The following is a 20,756-nucleotide window of genomic DNA, read 5'->3' as shown; positions in this document are numbered from 1 at the left end:
TATCAATTATATATTATAAAACTTTTCTTCACCAACACTGAATTTATTATAAATGAAATATTATATCGAGTTTTGCGAAATACTTTGTAAATACAAATATTATTAGTGTTTTGCTAATTTACATATTAAAACGCATTATTAAAGTAAGAAACAATAAATTGCTAAAATATACAAAGTTATTTATAGTACAATAGTAAAATAATTTTTATGATTATTATATAAATCATATAAATTAACGAATCGAATTGAATTTATAAATGTATATCTGCGCAATTAAATTAATTAATTTACTAGTACAATTAAAATCAATCGCGGATAATTTCAATTATCCATTCCGACTAGTTTTCCATCTAAATTATGCAAACAATATTCACGGTATTAATTATGTCAATTATCTAGCTGAAAGTTTATATAAAAGTGAGCCGATATATTCCACAAAATTGAATATTAAACATGTGATTATAAAACGACATGGTTAGAAAAGAGGAGAAGAAAAAAGTTTGCTTAAGTCCCAGACAATGTACACGCGCGCAAGCTATTCAAGCGGCGATATATCGACTTCGTTATTCTTGGCTTTTAATATCTCATATTTCGCGCGACGCCGCCACCTCCACCTCCGACGACACGACAACGAACCGACGACGCAACGACAACAACGGTTAGAGGATTCATCTAGAATCGTCGTGCAACTGTTTCTATTTTTTTTTATCCCCTCCTCTTGCCACACTCTTATCGCTTCTTAAACAATCATGAAAAAATAAAATTAATGAATTTCATGTAGACGGAGAAGGCGTAAAATTGGGACAATAACTTGCAGTGTATTGTAACTACGTGTATCTAGTAATCTAAATACGGCGAGACCAGTGGTCGCACTTGTACCCTTTCTCTCTGGACACACTCACGCGCTTGTCCAGAAATAAGATCTTCTTTTAACCTTGGCTAAATCAATATATGTATATGTACGTACAAGAATCGCGGATACATAGAAGATTCTTTTCCATCCGTTTCAGTATCTTTCTATCTCTTTCTCACTCTCAATGACTTTGTTATTCTATTTAGCTTTGTTTTTTCATGCAACTTAACATGATAGAAAAACTCGTCAGATTTAAATTACATCATGAAATGCTTTGGTGATTTGGTTTCCTTTCTTTAGAAAACTCACATATTCTTATTATATATTATTAAAATACATTTAAATTCAGTACTTATAGAGTATTCATTTTAAAGTGTTATGTTAAGTAAATAAATAAAAATGAAAAATAAAAAAATAAAACAGTTTAGTTTTATAGTTGTTATAATAAATGGAAGTAATATGTATTAAAAATTGTTGTTATTAAATTATGATCAATAGCACTATGTTAAATATTTTTCCATAAATTAAAATATATATTCTTAGATACTAATTAAACTATCAAGTAAATCAAAGATTCAATCACTGATTTGCATAACTTCAAACTAATTTTCTAAAACCTGTCCTATGTAAACAATTATATTTTATCAATTACATTCCTAATTCAATTATTCAATTATCAATCGTCATTGCGAAATCCTTTAAGAAAAAATGAGAATAGTGCATGTAAGGATAAAATACAAAAGGTCAATAGATTAGAATAAAATGGAACTACCTATAGTTAATATAACATGAATTTTAACTGAAAAAGCAATAAGCACATATTATAAAAGAAAAAGTTTATTTGAAATATTAAAAGAATCTAATGATGTAAAGGAAAAGCTTCTTTAAAACTAAATTATATGGATTTCTATAAATCTATTATTTCTATCTATTTCTATAAATAATATTATTAAATATGATAAAATAATGTAAGATAATAATTTGTTGTTTATTTATAAGCAAATTCAATTATTATAAAGCTTCAATATTTTCTATCATAAAACATTAGATACGAAAAAGTAATAAAAGATAGTTAAGGAAATGAGTATATATATATTTATTAATGTATGATATAAGAGAGCAAAATTAAGCAATTCCTGTCACACATTTAGATTTATGCTGAGTCCATGCTCTCGTTATATTGAAAATTTCCACATAATTTCTTAAATGTTAAATCTTATTTTAATATTCACGTTGGAAGGTCTTATATTTACATTCATTTATATCATTTGGATCCATTTGGAAAAAAGTCGGTATATTATGTTCAAAACCTCTACCACATATTTTGAATTCAGATTGATATGAAATCGACATTTTCTGACGTATATATTTATAAATCAATCAACACAGACTAATTACACCGCAAAACTTGGGATTGAAAACACATAAAGCATAGAACAAGGGAAAAATCAGACCGTCGTTGCATCGATGCTCAGCAATAGAAATAAGATGCGCACCCCTGTAACAAAAAAGACTAGTTGCGCTAAAAAGAGACAGTAATATCATTGTGGCTAATATAGATTTGGCGTTGTTTCCGTTTCAAGAATTTGAATCAGATTCGAGCTTGCGGGGTTTGAGGTCGTCGCGCTAGCGGTTGTGCACCTAGAAAAAATATATATATATACGTGTGTGCATGCGCTCGTGTGTATATAAAGAGAGAGAGAGAGAGAGAGAGAGAGAGAGAGAGAGAGAGAGAGGAAGGATGGAAAGAGAGAGAAAGAGATACTAGATCGTGACCGGCATCTACTTCGCAGGACTTCGAGGAAGCGACCTTCATGGAAGAAGCAAGAGCGGAGAACCTGTGAAGATTCGCTTAACGGATTATCTACGTCTCGAGCATTGCGTGAAGAGGAACACATACAGAAGGGAAAATGTGTGTCTTAAAGGGTTTGAAGAGGAGAGCGCATTTTCCAGGCTCACATATGTATATGTATGTAAATCTCCAACTGTGTACACATGTATACATATGTGTACCTCTATATGTTTGCGTGTACGCGCGCGTATTATATGAGAGCTGCTATCTCCTTCTCTGAGATGACGATATAGTAAGACAAGACGAGGAAAAATTAAACTTATTTTGGAAAAACAATATTCCTTCATCTAAAGATGAGTATATATATACTTGAGTTTAAATTTCCTTTTCCTTAAAGATGATTTGTAAAAATTTTACAAGCTTTATATGACATTTGAAATTAAAAGTGAAGCAGCGATTGGATTTGGCTAGTATTTTAAGATAAAGGACCTTTGCAAGAAATGTATTGAAGATGAAAAATAATTTACACACTTTACTTATTTTCAACATAAATTTTATATCAGGGACACTATTTTATATTTCGATTTCTTTTAACTGTTATAATTATATATCTTTTTCTTTATTTAATATGTTAAATTTATTATAGCAGTGAAAAACCTAATGACATATATTACGTTTATGTTGAAGTTGGTATTTTGACTTTAATGGTCGTATTCGATGCTCAAACTTAAAATGGATGTAAACTAAAGTATAATTGCATACTATGTTCTTTATAATTTTTATAATATGTAAAGTCAATTATTTAATATTATATGAAAGTAATTGTTTTAAAAAATTTATTATTTATAACATGTGTGAATATCTGTATGTTATTGATTTTATAAAATAAATGAGATATAAAAAGTTGATAAATTTTTAATTCTAAAATAACATTTACATAATAATTTTCAATAAAATATATTTTAATATCTTAAAAACAAAATTTATATTCATTAAATATAATATCAATTTAATCTAACTCAATATACTTGTTTTAAAAATTACAATTGTTCATTCGTAAGAAATATTTTATTAAATACATATTTATTTGAAGAATAAAAAATTATAAAATCTATGTAATTTAATGTTTTAGTATAAATAATTAATTGATATAACTTTATAAAAAGTTATACGTAATAGATTTAATGTGATTCTATAAAAAAGGATAAATGAATATACAGAGATATAACTAGATATAACTAAAAAGAGATAAACTATATAAAACAAAGACATAACTCTTAATTGTTTTTCATACAAATATTTTATCTTGTAAACTTATAATAATTAGTGCACATAGGCATTACTTTAATATTTACAATATTAATAATTATTTAATATAAACAATTTGAATGGAATGGAACAATTTGGATTTGAAAGTATTATTGCAGCTTTAATAATATTTAAGTTCGTACAATATATTTAATTTTCAAATTGTTTAAGAATATTATTTATAATCAACTTGTATTCCTTGAGGTAATTGAGTCATTAATTCTCAAAAAGTATTGTAAACTCTTTGAGATATACAATAAATTAAAAAAAATTAAACTCTTTCAAAATTTTGGTCTATTTGTGTACAAGTAAGATTTGTACAATCAAGTAATATTATACCATGAATAATGATTAATAGGTAGTATACCTTAAGTATATCTAAAATACTTTTCTTAATTCTATTGAACTCGACTATGTTATGTAAACATTTCGTCTGTCAATTTTAAATCAAATAATACTTCATTAAATAATAATAAATTCTCCCTTGCAACCGTCTTTCAACCGTATACACAACTTTGTATATAGTGACTCTCGCACTAAGCCGATAAGATCTAGATATTTTAGATGGCCAGATATTTCAATAGTCGACTAGTGAGCGATTAGAAGCTCGACATTCAATTATGCAAACTTTAAGCTCCAACCTAACATAAGACATAATGGTGAGAACAAGACGTACGTGTGTTACGTTATAAAAATAAGCAGAATATCAAATCGACGAATGCCCAATAATATCTGATCATTGCTGTCTCTTTCTCGAGTTACGTACAACACATACGTCATCCGGTGTTGCTTCCTGCAGCTTTGCATGGGTGAAAAGTAAACAGGGCGTGAGTGAATTCGATGTTTACGGATGACGCCGGTTTGTTCCCATACGAGATTGTTCTTTTCAAAGTGAGCTATATGACAGCTAAAGTATGGCTCTTCCGTAAGTGAGCGGCAGCAAATTCGATTTCAGTCTCCTGAGATGGGGTGAAATAAGTTTTTGTAAATGTGCAACGTGTCAGTGTGTGCGTTATTACTTTATCATTGTTAACGAAACTTTAGCGGATATCAAAGTTTCAAGGCGAAGGCATTGCGAAGATATTTGGGAAGAACGTAGAAGTTATTATTCGATCTATTGAAATGAAAATAAAATGACAACGCGTATTTAAAGCTAGATTTTTACTAATTTAAGGGACGTGTCTTAATTTGATCGTCTCTGAATTCATACAATATTTTACTGAACTCTTAATTTAATATATTATATTTAATTCATTCTCCTATTTGTTATTTCTACAATGATTAATTATAATGTGGACTTAAAATATAAAGATAATTTTATAAAATGGAAAAAAATATGGAAAATAATTAAGTTGCGTATTGCAATTTTATACTAAGAAAAATTTTATAACTTTTACCACAAATGCATATTTTCAAATGCGTTTCTAGCGGTATTATATTCCTCTTATAACTTACAGTATAAGATTTTTTCACTATATTTTGAACTGCGATTTTTAATTATAATCCTATCTATTTCTTTATTGCATTGTACGCACAATACTCATTTAAAAGTATCTGTAGTAATAAATATAATACAAATTTATTTACTTTATTTATTGTCAAGAAATAAAAAACATTCTTTTATTTCCATAAACAGATACTAAAAATATATCAGGTAAGTTAAATCAAATCTTCTTGCAGAATCCAAAACGGCACAGTTCACGGCGATCGTAATCATCTGAAATTTTGAAGACAAGGATTAAAAGAAAAAAGTACTTGTATGAGATAATGCATCACCGACTGATGTCTTCCACCCTTGTCATTCATTTGTTCTATCTCTTTCCCAATATCTCTCTCTCTCTCTCTCTCTCTCTCTCTCTGTCTTTCTATCTGTCTTATTAATTTCCATTGATTATATATGCTACCAGTAGGAGCCAATATATAAAGAGTTAATTGGTGTATGCTTACGATACATACACTATAGAAAGACAGAGAGACAGAATTGAAGGAGATGTAGTTGTTAGTAGACGGTAGTGGAAAACGAAAAGTATGATGGAGAGGGAAAAGGAGAGGAGCCGCATTGGACTTCAGTGTCCTGAGTATGGGCACACAGGGCCGTACGTGCTTCGGCTACGTAACACGCCAATTTCCTCCGCTTCGGTATCCCTATCTCTATCTCGGGCTCTACCTCTTTCGCGTGATTTCTCAACAACTACCATAATGCATCTTGCGTGGCGCGTGCTCCTGCTCTTCATCCCTTTCATATGTGTATCCATAAGCGAGTTCGTTCGCATTCTTTGTGTGTGTGTGTGTGTGTGTGTGTGTGTGTGTAGATGAAAACTGCTCGTGATAGCGTGTAGAAAGTGGATAATATAACGTGAACACTAACCATTCCACAGCGACCCTACACTAAACGATTATATGGAGAATTAAGACCATATCAGGTGTGGCTTATGGCGCTATTGATGGATTTAATGCTAAATCAATTTAAAAAAAAAAAGAGATATCCCAGGATATTAGTCAATCGTAATGTCTTGTTTGAGTAAACCAATACTTTTTATAGTTAAAAGCTTTTACAAATTATATATTACTTTGTTTTGTATGAATTTAAACACATAATTTAAATAATTTAATTATTCAACAAAGATAATAATTTTAAAACTGTTTAAGTTCGCTTACATTATATATTTTATATAATTAATTCTATTTTTTGAATAATATATCGTTTATATTTAGATATTATAAGTACTTAAAGTATAAATAAAAATTTTCAAAATTGTAAGATTTATTAAATATATTTATATAAATATCTGAATTTAAATGATATTTGTAAGAAAACTGATTAATTTGTAAAAAATATAATTAATTTAAATTTAAATGCAAGTATTCTGATAACCTTAAATAATTAATTAATAGTGTTCAATCCTATTAATAATTTTAATATTAATAATTTTCCAATATTATCGTATGTGAATAAAATACATGCTATTGGTTGAAAATAAAAGTTATTGTGTGAACAGTCGATTCATAATTACTTCAATGTAAAAGATTATGATTAAATTATTTTACTGATTAAATTAATTTAAAATTTAAATTTTATAAAAATCTGTCCAATATTTTATACTTTTAAATAATGAAAGTGTTTTTTCCACTTATTAACAATATTCATAAGCTATTGGTTTTTTATTGGCTAGTATTTTCAATCAAATGCATACAACTCCATTTAACATCATCTCACTTTATATTATTATCTATTAAAGTAGTAATGAAAATTCAAATTATTAATCTTTGTCTATTATCATTTCTCCCTTCCTGAATACATCGCAGTTGCACATTGCTATTACTTAGTAAATTAAACAGTGGAAGAATTTTAACGTTCAGTTTTTATTTTACTGTAGACCAATCACCGGTTATATTTAAATAATATTCTATATTATTTTGAATGTGGCGAAGCTAAATAAAATTATGCGTGTTTCTTCTGCATATTGTTGCTTTTGAAATCATGAAATCCATCGTGTTTTTCCTTGATACGCGACGTATAGCGTTAATATTAGTGACGATAACATTTTTTTGATCGAAGTAAAAGATAATTCTTACCTCCGATTTCACAAATAGTGTTTTACCTTAGGTACTTATGAATTTGTACTCATGTATGCACATATAGACGTACTTGGCAAAAACACGCATCGTCCTATATTTAGTATGAGCTCCGCTGAACTTCGTTCGTCGTCAAACGTAAACGATAATTGACGTCGATTAATTTCGATAGTAACTCGCCATCATGACCGTGCGTGCACGTTTCGGGCGTTCGATGTGGAAGCGCAAGCGATGACGTAAGCCAATCAATGTTCCGGAATCCGATGCGCGATGTTTGACGATCCGCGGCACGAACGCAACGGTGTCCCTGTATATGAACCGCGTCTACAGGCACATACTCTTGTAGGCATACATATATGAGCATTTGTGCGAGATATGCTATCGCGAATGTCTGGAAGTGAATTGTTTTCGAAAATCTGGCATAACAAATGAAATCGATCATCCATGCACCCGCTTTAAATACACTGCAAATTATAAGCGGGTTGAATGAATTGTCATGCAATCATTACTGGGGAAGCTGATGAAAGAAACGAGGGATACACGATGAAACCGTCACTCGATTGTTTTCGTTTCGAAATCCGCGATTAAATATGTTAATAATGGGACACTTTTGTATTTGGATTCGGAACAGGAGCTCGTACATTTAAATTAATAATATCATACACATATTTATTAAATACTTTGCGATCGTGCAATTCAGTTCGAATGTTTTTTAACTCGCGCTATTTGAAGAAATTGGATATCTCGGATATATTTCGGATATATTTGATATTGAAAAAAAATATTCAATTCGAAGAGAAAAGACACCAAATAATTTTTTCAAATTTATGCTATTATTAAAAATATATTCACATTTAATATTAATTAATATATATCAATATATCGTTTAATTTAATAAATAGTTTTGTTATATTTGATCTTTAAAAATAATAATATTTAGTTTCATTATGTATAATCTTTACTAAGAGTATTGCGTATCTAAAAATAATAATAACGTTAAATTATCACCATCTATGCTATAATATTAATGTTAGATAATTATACAGGTGGGGCTATATTGTAAGACTTGAAGAATGTGCAATGAAGCGTAATAATTATGAAAGAATAAAGAAGATAAAATCAATATTGTACAAAAACTATTATATTTTATATCAAATTATGTATTAACATTACTTTAGTCGACATAACTCATCTAATTTCTTTAGGTCATAGACGTATAAATGAAAGAAAATTATTTTCATCAAAGGTAAGATATATAGATTCAACACAATTTTTTAATTAAAAGTATTAAATAATTATTTAAGATAATTAAAAGACGAAGGAATTTCAAATTTTTTGATTTACATATTCATTGATTTAAATATGATTTACATATCCTTTACTTCATAGTATATTAATAAAATAAAATTCTTTTTGTATAAATATACCATTATTTAATAATTACATAATATTTAAAAAATTATATGAATCGATTATTTATACTATTTTATAAATAACAACAGTAGCAAATTAAAAAAAATAATATTTTTCTAGTACGTATTCACATAAACAAAACTTTTATCGTCAATATAATTATAACTTCAACTTGGAACGTTTTAGCAAGTATATAATGCAATCACTAAAATATGAGAGGTTAATAAAAATACTGGAATTCTCCAAACAAATAGGCTAATATAATTAAACACTTTATATTTGAGCATACTCGTCATGATTTTCTTATACATCAAGCTTAGAAAATGTTTTAATAATATATTACTTTACAATTTATACTATTGAACAACGAAATCATTATCAATCGTCCCTCTTATATGAACTAAATAATTTATAAAATGTTTAATACAGTTGCTCTATTTAAATAAATCAAATGAATTAGCTGTAAAAAAGAAGATTATATCAAAATAATTTGAATTTAATATACCTTGAATAAAGATAAAGTTTAGTAGGAGATTAAACGGAGTTTCCAAGAGCATAAGAAACTCAATACATACTTTAATAGTAGTACTTTAATTAAATTATATATATTATAATCATATATATCAAAATATATATATATATATATATATATATATATATATATTATGAGTAATCAACGACTGCTTTTAATTGTTAAATTGTAGTCAATCATTCATCTCGATAGTTTTCTACCCATACAAAATAAACATATGCCAGTGTCAAAGAAAGCAGCAATCTGCTAAGGAAACATTTATCGTATATAGGTGTGCTTCATGCGCGCGAACACGAATCGTTTAAATTTATCGCAAAATGCCTTCACAGGTTTTATCGCGTTTGTTTGCATAATTCGCAACTGTCGTACCCACCTGAAAAAGTCATTAATTAATGAACATAAGGTGTGGGGTTGAAAGCCATTTGGAAGATTAAAGTATAGGAAAACGCATTGTAAAGACGGAGATCTGCGGAGAGATGGATTTGAGTATAAACTGCAACGCGGTTTTGGATGCTTTTTGTTGCTGTAACACGTGAAATGGACAACTCAGATCAAGTAAAGTCCAGCTCACGATGGGGATAAGAAATCAATTTTGCACTTAATATAGCCACTACTGCTTATGAATCATATATAATGGATCAGATGTGAAGGATGAATAGGGAAATGAAAATGAAATTTGAAGTCCGCAAATTCATAGCGATGAAAATTGTATTGGAATTTATCGATCATTGTTGAATGATTATATTATAAAAATTTTTTAATAAGATAAAAAGTAGTATTATTTTAATAATTATAGTCTGTGCTTATAATTGTTTAAGTTCGGCAGAATTCTTGTATTAAAATTCAGCTAATAATGAAGCATAAGGAGTGAGAAATTCTTCACGTGTATCAAATTTGCATATTCGTGTTATGAATACACTTTTTAATAGGGACATATTGTTTGCATAAAATACACGATTTTTTCTTAAATTAGCTTTATCATTGTGTGAGGATGTCGATTAACGGCATAAAAATTAAAATTTATTTTCAATATTATAACAAATTATAACTATATTTTATAACACATTCTTATTATTTCTTATATTGTTTTAAAGTTTTTAATCATAACCATATTTATAAAATATCACGAAACTAAGTAATTCATCTTCGTCATTACATATTTATAAATATTATCAAAATAATTTTCACGATACTTACTTATTAAAAAATGAATTTAACAATACTTATATCATTTATTTTACTTCTTTTTAATTTATTTGTTTTATTTTATTTTATTTTCATACAGCAGAATTACTAAAAAATATCATTATTCAGTGACAATTTAGTAAAGTAGGTCCTATAATTATGAATTTATAAATTGTCTAATCCATGAAAAGTTGATGTAACTCAAAAACTAAAATTATTTTAATAAAAAATAAACAAAATAATAAAAAAAAGATTCTCTTTATGTAATTATAATTTTTTTTAATTAACATTTATAAGAAATATACTTCTCTTCTTATACCGAAATAAATGTATCTAATTTGGTGTTATAGCAATAATTCAATAGAGAAATTTTTTTTAGTAATAATGAAAAATAGTTACAAAGGATCTCTAAGAAAATGGAATAAGAATTAGATAAAAATACATGAATAAATAGTTTATTGGTTATGTTAAAATTTTTTATTGTTTTATATTATAACAAAATTAATGTATTAAATTGTATTAAATTTGAAAATATACAAGATATATTTAATCATTAATTGTTTATGTATATCTATAATAAACGACATACTTAAATTTTTATTAAATATGAAACTTTCTAAACAATTAATTTTAAATTTAAGTATAGAAGATAGTTTCTTATATTTAAAAATCTTCAAGTCCTATAGTATGTGGTTTAACTTTATCAGTTTATGATTCATCAAGAAATTATATTAAAATATACTGTTTTACAGTTTTTATCGATAATCTTAAGTGTTAAATGAGATATCAAATATATAATATTTTAAATTGATTTTTAATTTTATTTTTATTTTAATAATATATGATTTTCATGAAAACGAATACCAAAATGTGTTCAATATTAATATTCTTTCTAAAATATGAATTTAAAGTTACAAGTAGATTTGATTAATGTTGGATATATTATTTATGTCTATTGCCAAACATGAAAATCCATCCAGTTTTATTCATCAACATAATACTTGTACTCAAATATCTCAATGATAAATTTTATCTTTAATTCTAAATTATTGTGCTTTCATTGCATTAATAATATTGTAATAGAACTTTTGCAGCTATGCTATTAATTTGTTATTTATAAAAATTTTGTAATATACATTTAAAGTAATTTTATAATATATATCCATGATGATTTTGTAATATATAGTAATATAGTAAAGTAATTAAATGAGTGTAGTTATGTATAATCTATATTAGCCAATAGTAACAGAGATTTTTTCTTGATTTAAAATTTTTCTCATTTTATTTAATTATGTCTACTTATGTATATTTATGTCCCTAACAAAAACTTTTAAGAATTAAACACACATATTTATTCGATAAATATGAATTTTAGAAGATAATGATTAAATTATGAAGAGTTTCGTGCATTCATTAATACTTGATTGCATTGATTATTTAATAAAAAATATTTTAAATTATAAAACATTATAACTATAAAGTAAAACCAATTTTTATAAATACATAATTAACAAATTTGTTAGATTTTTCGTTCTTCAACCAATAAATATTCTAGAATTTATAAATATTGTATTGTAAATGAATATCATTATGTATATATATATAAATAAATATAAAATTTAACGTAAAAGGATAATCTTTGTATAATAATAGTAGTTGAATGTACAACAGATTTTATACATTAAATTTAAATTTAATTTTATCAAAATTCTTTCGGTAAACATTTATAAAAACATTTTCATGTTCTTTCTTTTCGAGGAAATAGTTTCAATATTTAACTACATAATTTTGTAATGTAAATTACGAATGGAATTAGATTAAATTGTGTAAAATACAAGATGATTTTTAAAATTTTGGAAACAGAATGTTTTGCGCTTTATTATGTAAAGGTATATTTTATAAAAATAATATTGTTTATTTTGTATAAATTATGAAACTTTGCAAATAAAATAATATGATCAGATATTAGAATAATTTATAAAAATGACATACATCAATACGAATGGGAACTACTCGATGTATAAATTGAAGTTGTTTCTATACATATTCGAAAATTAGAAGCAATTTTAATAAAATTGAAGAACTAGTTATTTTTAATAGAATGCATTTATTATGGGTTTTTATGAATTATATCAAATTTATCCTACTTACAAAATAAATAGTCAATCGCTCTATTAATGGTGTTTTCTATTTTCATCTGGGCAGAAACTACTCCAGAGATTTTCAACATGTGTTTACCCATCTTTCCAAATAATTTACAAATAACTGTGTCCACAAACACTTGCAAGCAGAAATTGTACGTTTACATACGATCTTTCTAAGGAAACAATGAATTCGTAAAAAATATCTCAGTAAAAGTATTTCATATTGTCTACATTAAAAATAAACCTTCATCACGGCGGTTAGGATCGCAGACAGCACGGATAATTTCGATCGTTTTGCGATTACTCCTTATTCTCAGGACTACCTCTACGGCGCACATGTCACACCGGCACCAGGCAGTTATTTTCCACGGTTGTGGACGCCTCCTAAGACGGGAGAACACAACCTACTTAAGCAAAAAGAGCGGAACTGTGCATTGCACCTATTGGCACCTGCGTCGTCTCCACGGTCCCATAACAACTGGGTTCATATGCGTACCATGCGAGAGAATAGGACACAAGTAATTTTGATGCCAGTGAAATATTGATATGACATGAGAAATAAACGGCTTTTAACTGTGACTGAAACCTAAGTTCGAGTTTTTGGACGTCTTTTGATGAATAGAATAAGCTCTATTTTAATCTTCCGTAATTTTTTAGCATTTGACGGGAATAATAGTATGAATATATTTTTGTAAAGATATTGCTTTAATTTGAAATTAAATTTAAGAAATTTAGGAAAAGCTGATCTAGAAAAAAATATAACTAAATTTTATCTATGAAGTATTTGTTGTGAAAAATTATTCGAGTAAATGAAGTCCACAGCGTTTCATTGAACATTCATACAGATAATAAAATATCATTTGAATAATATATATGAAAATGAAACAAGTTAGCTGTGATCTATTGATTCGATTATGTATAACTAAGAAATGTGCACAATACTAGGAGCATGAAAAATCTGCGGAACTCAAGTACAGAAAAAGAGCAGATACAAAATTAATGGAAGAAAAAAAGAATGACAGGGAAGACAGAGAGAGAGAGATAATAGAGAAAGAATGAAGAAGGGCTTATGTGAGAGCGGAGAAGGATGTGGCTAGTAAGAGTAAGAGCAAGAGAAAATGGAGATACAAAATGAAGAAAGAAATGATATGGAAACATAATGAAAGACGAAGACACAGAGCGAACGTTGGCTTACAATGTCTCCGGGTGTACCAACATCCTTCTCCCCCTCTCATTCTCTTTTTGGTATATAAAAGCCCAACGGCAGTAAGGACAGGTTTCCGATTAAGGCTTTATAATTGACATCTCGCCCTCTGCTCCTCCTGCTCCTTGGCCCCTCTTCGCGGCCGCGGCCCCGCGAGCTTAGTCACCGGCGTGCGACCGATGCCGAAGAATTGTTGCGCCGCTGGTATTTTACGCGCGGCACGCCGCAACTGCACACTGCACACTGTGCACCGCGGATCAACGAACCGCCGGCTGTGCGCGTCGCGGCGCGGGAGATGCGCCGCGACAGTCTCTATATCCGTCTTCGTTCTCTTTCGCATTCTCCTTGCAGTTCCCTCCCTCACGGCCCTCGGATGCTCTGTCGGAGTAAGAGAAGTCACAAGAGAAAGAACGACAGAGGGAGGGAGAGGGAGCGACACGAAAGTTTCCTCGAATGCAACCGTTGAGCATCAGGCTCTGGTTCGCACCCAATTTAATTCGCCTATGCTTTCGTTATAAGTACTGAGGATGAAATTGACCTTTATTCACATTTGGTGGGCTTGCCTTTTTTTTAATTTATGGGCGACTGGTAATAGTGGAGGAAACAGGTTGCCAAACTAATTACATTTTACGATTCTGTGAAATCAATATCTTTCGTAGATGCCAATCTGATCATCAATTGTCGAATTTTGCAGTTGAAAGAGATTCCCACTTAATTATAATGATTATCATTATATCCTAAAATACTATCAATAAAATAATCTAAAATAATAATAAGTAATACGAGTTGATAAACTATATAATTGAGTTAAACGAGGTTTCAATATTGAGTGTAACCAATTTAATTTTAATATAATATTTACATTCAATATAATTTTCAATATAATATTTGTATTTTAAATGAAGTTCAGTATTTTTATCAGCTAAAAAAAAACAACGATTAAGAAAATTACGAATAAGAATATTACGATTTCTATATTCAAGGTGGTGAATTTTAATTACTCAAAATAATTTTAATTACCCAAACATGCTTTTTCAAAATAAAAAAATTAATTGTCTATAAAGAGAACAATTAAAGAAAAATATAAAATAACGTAATAAATTATAAAATGTGTAATTAAGTATTTTAATCAAAATCTATGGATAAGTAAACAATGTAGATAAGTTAGGATATGTAGGCAACATAGAATGCAAACAATGATTGTATAGGATTTCATTCAGAAAACCGAAAATAGGGATGCTTTGGTAAATTAAAACGAAGATGGAAAGATAATATCAAATGAGACTTAACGAATGTCAAGTGTGACCAAATTTCATAGATGCATCTGGCATAGAGGGATAAAGACTATGTTTTTGTGCTTAATGAATTAATAAAATTTTAAGCACCTAGCATGTAAAATAATGATAATTGGTCCTTAAATGACTCCAAAGTATATCGTTAGGTAGTTGAATTATCAGATCGGTAAATGATCTCGGTTCGGCAACCACTATACCAGATTATTAAAATATATTTGATTAGGTAAAATTAAAAATTTTTTATTACAAGCTTTAGCAATTTAAATTATTAAGACACACATATGTTTTCGTTCATCATTTATATTAAATAACTACTTATACTAGTAATATTTAATTATTGTTGTTAGTTATTTATTTTACATTTGAACTATTTAAATAAAATTATTTAAATAAATGAATAAACAATACATTTCAATTTTTAATTATTTTTATTAATCGTTAAATAAAACAAATATATACACAAATAGATACATATTTATTATGTATTACAAAAATTTTGAATGACTAACGCTTATATCAACGACATTAATTATACATATAGAATAAATAAGTTGGAAAATTATTAGAATAAAATAGAAAATAATCGACAAATAAGAAAGTCCATTAAGTATAAACATCGCATTTAAAATGCAATTTACTTAAAAATTACCTCCAAATACCAGTAATATATATCTAGTAAAGGATTAGTTACGTGATCTTCATATACACAATACATGAAATACAATTGAAATTTCTCGAGCGTTATGCAATATCCTCTAGACATATGTATTGCAAGAGAGAAGAAGAGAGAAAGAGATAGAATTAGTGCTTCGAGGCGCGTCAGCATCTACTAAGTGTTCCAAAACATTAAGCCCCTCATTACGCGAAGCAAGTCGCCTAGGACCTCTGGGGATGACGACGACGAGCCTCGTCGTTCGATCCAACAACCCACGCATACATGCGTATAAATGCCCACGTATGTGCTCGGAAACATAAATGCATATATTGGGGAAACTCTGGGGAGGATTAACGTTTCGATTTGTGAGCAAATTGACGAGGACGCTGCTGTCGTGAGGCGGTGCATTTCCGCGGCATACCGACTGATTTCGTGCTGCACCTAAATTGTTAAAGGGATATGGTTTTAAGACAAACGAACAGCTTGCGCATAATATGCGGCTTCTTTGTAATAAACTTTCGAAGTGTGCAACGAAATAATTGACACTATTGCGGCTATTTTATTTCCCGCACAATGGCTTTCCAACGCAACTACATTTGTTGGCCTGTTTTTTACGCAATTTTTATCTATAGATTTGTTTGAAAAAAGTTGAAAAATACTATTTCATTTGTCATTATTTAATATAATAAAATCGAAAATAGTGACATTATGAAAATTTTTATATACAAATATTTTTTTTCACGATGGCTGGTAATACAATTAAGGAGCGGTTAAACTAATATAATTTGATGTATGGTAGAGATAACCAATAATTCTAACTGTTACTTATTTAATCTTATAAGCTATGTGCATTTTTATATTTTTATATATTTTATTTTAAATTTATTAAATGTTTTTATATGTTGAAAATATAATATATATATATATATATATATATATATATCTATATACATAAATATATTACAATTTAAATTATTTCTAATTTATTTTATTTTTATCGTTGAATAATACTTTTCTATCTATTATATTTTCTATTTATTTTACGTTTATATCTTGTGTCTCTTCTTTATTCTTTTAATCTAATGATTTATAAAATTATATTAAAGTAAGTCCTCAATTAACAAAGATGCATATATAATAATCAAAACGTTATGTATATCGATTAACATATTGCTTGAAATCTACATAATTCAAATCTACTAATATCTAACAAAGATTACTAATTAATTTTAAAATATCCAATAAAAATACATACACGCTACTTACAGCAATTCTAGAATAGTACTTCCGGTACAGTATACAACGTTGGTATTACAAAAATATTCTATACTTAATTATTAAGTAATTTATTAAATTTTTCATGTTATATATAAATCTGTTCAGTTTCCGTGTTGAAGAATATATATTAAATAACGATGTTATAATACTAAATTTTGTAACAATTTCCACTGTATTGTTGTTCAATTATTAATCTTAAAATGATTTAAAAAATACGTATGTTTTTTAAAGCCTTATTTACAAATATTTATGTAATTTAAAAATAAAGCTAAAACACAAACCATAAAAACAACGTTGAAAAATCAACGTATAGCATTGAAGTACTGAAACAGTCCACTTTATAACTACATAAAAATGGAATTTTTCTGTAGCCTATTATAACATGCTATCGACAGTGGTGATAAGATCTTTTCTAAAAAAAATTTGAATAAAATATGTCAATTTCATTTCTCGTACTGACTGAATATAATACAAAGTGGCAAAAATATTCGTTAAAATAGAGCTATCATAGATTATTATCTTGTAGCCATGCTAGGTAGAAGAACTCTAACCTGAAGTTTCGAATATGTTTTCAAGATAAATAACTAAATCATTCAAATATCGAGAAATGTAATTGGTACACTTTCATAAAGGTAAGTAAACAATGAACTGATAAACTAATTATATCCATATGAACCTTAGTTCATATACTTTTACAAATTTTTAAGAAAGTTAAATATAATTAAATATAAATCTGAATATTGTATTATATTATAATAATTAAAAGTAAAATGATTGATTCACTTCTATTGGGAATATAATAAAATAATATATTTATTAACAGTAATTGGTTTGTGGGTCATTATTTATACTTTTTAGTTATATTTATATACTCATGTGCTTTATTTCGTATTTTTAGAATAATTTATTTTTCATATTAAAATTCTATAATAAATAGAAAAAATGAACTATATTTTTTTTTTTGAGAACGCAATATCTGCCTGAGCATGCGTAATAAACGCTCTGATAGCTGCATTGCCGCATAAAATCTTATAATCTTTCTCTTCATGTATAGATATATTTTTTTACAAAAGCTTTGTATTGCATATACGGTTTTAAATATTGGACTATGCTACAGCGGGGTTAATACGAATCACCAGTAGTAACGGGCGAAGTTGGTGCGGCTCCTATAAGAGATTTTGTAAAAATTCTGTATACATATATAATTTAATATATTTCATTGTTAAATTAAATTGACTGTAAATGGATATTATTGTAAGATTTCTTTATATTAGTTTTGGTAGGCTATTATTTAAATTTTAATGACAGTCAGATACGTTAGTTGAATTACGAAAACCGTAGACAAGGAATTCTATTGATTTAAAATTTCAGTTTAAAATCACTATTTATGCAATTAGATATTAAACAAAAATTCAAGATATAAAATGTAATAATTACTTAATGATTTGAAAATTTTAATAGAATAATAATTGCCCAGATTAATTATCTACTTTTATATTGTCTTGAATTCAATTATTCCGTATAAGTAATGATGAAATAACTTCCAATAAACATTTAAGTAAAATAACATTATTACTATAATTTATTAATAGTTTAATTAAAATTTTATTTTTCATTTATAATCTGCTTATGAATTATGTTTTATGTTATTTCAAACAAAATTCAATGTATTTTATAATTATGTACGCGTGCATATTTGTGTGAGTTTCTATGTAAATTTTTCATTTTTATACATATATTATTAAATAACTATAATTATGTATATTCATTGAAGTTAGTAATATTAATTGAAACAGAAATTTTTGCCCATGTCAAATTAAAGATTTTTCACGATAAAAGAGTATTCTACTTTTGAAACAAGTTTTTAATTAATTTAATGTAAATTAATTTATTTTTAATTTTACAACTAAATTAGTAGTTTTAAATCATAAATGAATTTAGACATTTTCTTAGGTAGCAGTGTATATTTTCGTTTAATCAAATGATTAATTATTATTATTTATTGTCAAATAAATATATTGAATATATTTATATATATTATATAAATTAATAATTGTATAATACTATTTTATATAGAAATATTTATATACTGCCATTTTTGAAGTTCATAAGTTTTAAATTATATTTAAAATGTAATTTTTACAACTAAAGTTATTTCTTTAAATGAATACAGTCCACTAATCAATTAGTATTATTATTTCTTTCATTGCCTCATTTATTTAGAAATATGAAAAGAATTTGTATCTCCTATTCGAAATAATATGTGCGGCCTTCCCAAATTTAACTACAACTTTTTCACCCAATGATGTTCTAAATAAACAATATTTGCCGTCTTCGACTTATCCTTACCAATTAAAACGATCCAAAATAATTATTTCACATTATTTCACCATGCGACTACAAGGAATTTTACAGATTATTAAACTGCGTGGCTTGACCAAACCAGATTCGAAAAATCTCGTGATTCACCACTCCTTTCAATTATCGGTCTGCCGTCTTATCAGTTTACCGTTTTTGTCTGGCGATGCAGACGCGTCAAAGATCGAAAGCTCCCACAAACTTACATCGCAAGTTCAATGGCGTTGTCACGAATCAAGGTTGAATAGCTGGGTCATCGAACAAAGTTTATTACTGTGTGGAGGCCTTTAATTGCGGCACGACTTTATACGGCCGTACTAGCATTTGTTCAACAAGCCTGGAGGATCAATCCGCACTGTCGATCATCTGAGCAATATTTCTCATCGAGATACGAGATTGAAATAGTAATTTCTAGCTCGACCATGAAAATAATATGCATTCCGTGCATTCGCATATACGCTAGAAGTTATTACAAGCGAGTGCACAAGTATTTCGTTCTCGTATCCCAAGAACGTCGTGCTTTAATCGATGGGTTATTAGCTATTTTCTGAAGGTACGCAGATCTTTTACTCTGAGTTAGATCAACATTTTGCATAGCGGTAGCTAATACGCGTTATAACTTTTACTTTAATGAACAATCAGAAGCTACTGTGATTGAATTTGGTGAATATTAAAGGAGAAATATTTATCGTCCACTGTTAAATGAGTAAACGTTATTTGTTTTTAATAAAAATTCTTTGTTGCTTACATTTTTCTGCAATTTTAATTTGAAGATATAACAAAATTATAATAAGAGTATATTTGAATTCACACTTATAAAAAATTTAAGGTGACAAATACATAATGAACGTAGTAGATATTTGTATCAATATTTTACAAAAAAGCAATTCATTACTACAGTAAAGCATTGAATAAGAAATATGATTTACTTTTAATTAAATAATTTTTTTTTAATCTATAGATGTATAATACATATTATTTTAGTTAAAAAATGTATACGCAATATTTTATTAAATTAATAAACATATCATTTATAATCACATAATAATGAAATATTTAAGACGGTTTCTTGCATACTATGGTAAAAACTTGCCCCTTTTCGACAAATCTATTTCTCTCATGCATCTATTTCAACCACAAAAATCCCGAAAATAACCGAATGC

At 27.5% G+C, this 20,756-nt stretch overlaps 1 protein-coding gene across 3 annotated transcripts in view; it reads right to left on the bottom strand.

Moving 5' to 3' along the window:
- Positions 1 to 20,756, bottom strand: part of vn (membrane-bound neuregulin protein vein) — a 287,263-nt gene that overhangs the window by 264,201 nt on the left and 2,306 nt on the right. The window lies entirely within an intron of this gene.

Source organism: Ceratosolen solmsi, unplaced genomic scaffold (genome assembly GCF_000503995.2).
Source record: "Ceratosolen solmsi marchali unplaced genomic scaffold, CerSol_1.0 scaffold7, whole genome shotgun sequence".
In the NCBI taxonomy this organism is placed as follows: Eukaryota; Metazoa; Arthropoda; class Insecta; order Hymenoptera; family Agaonidae; genus Ceratosolen; species Ceratosolen solmsi.
Note: the sequence above shows the minus strand (reverse complement) of the source record. Positions and strands in the feature narration are given on the sequence as shown.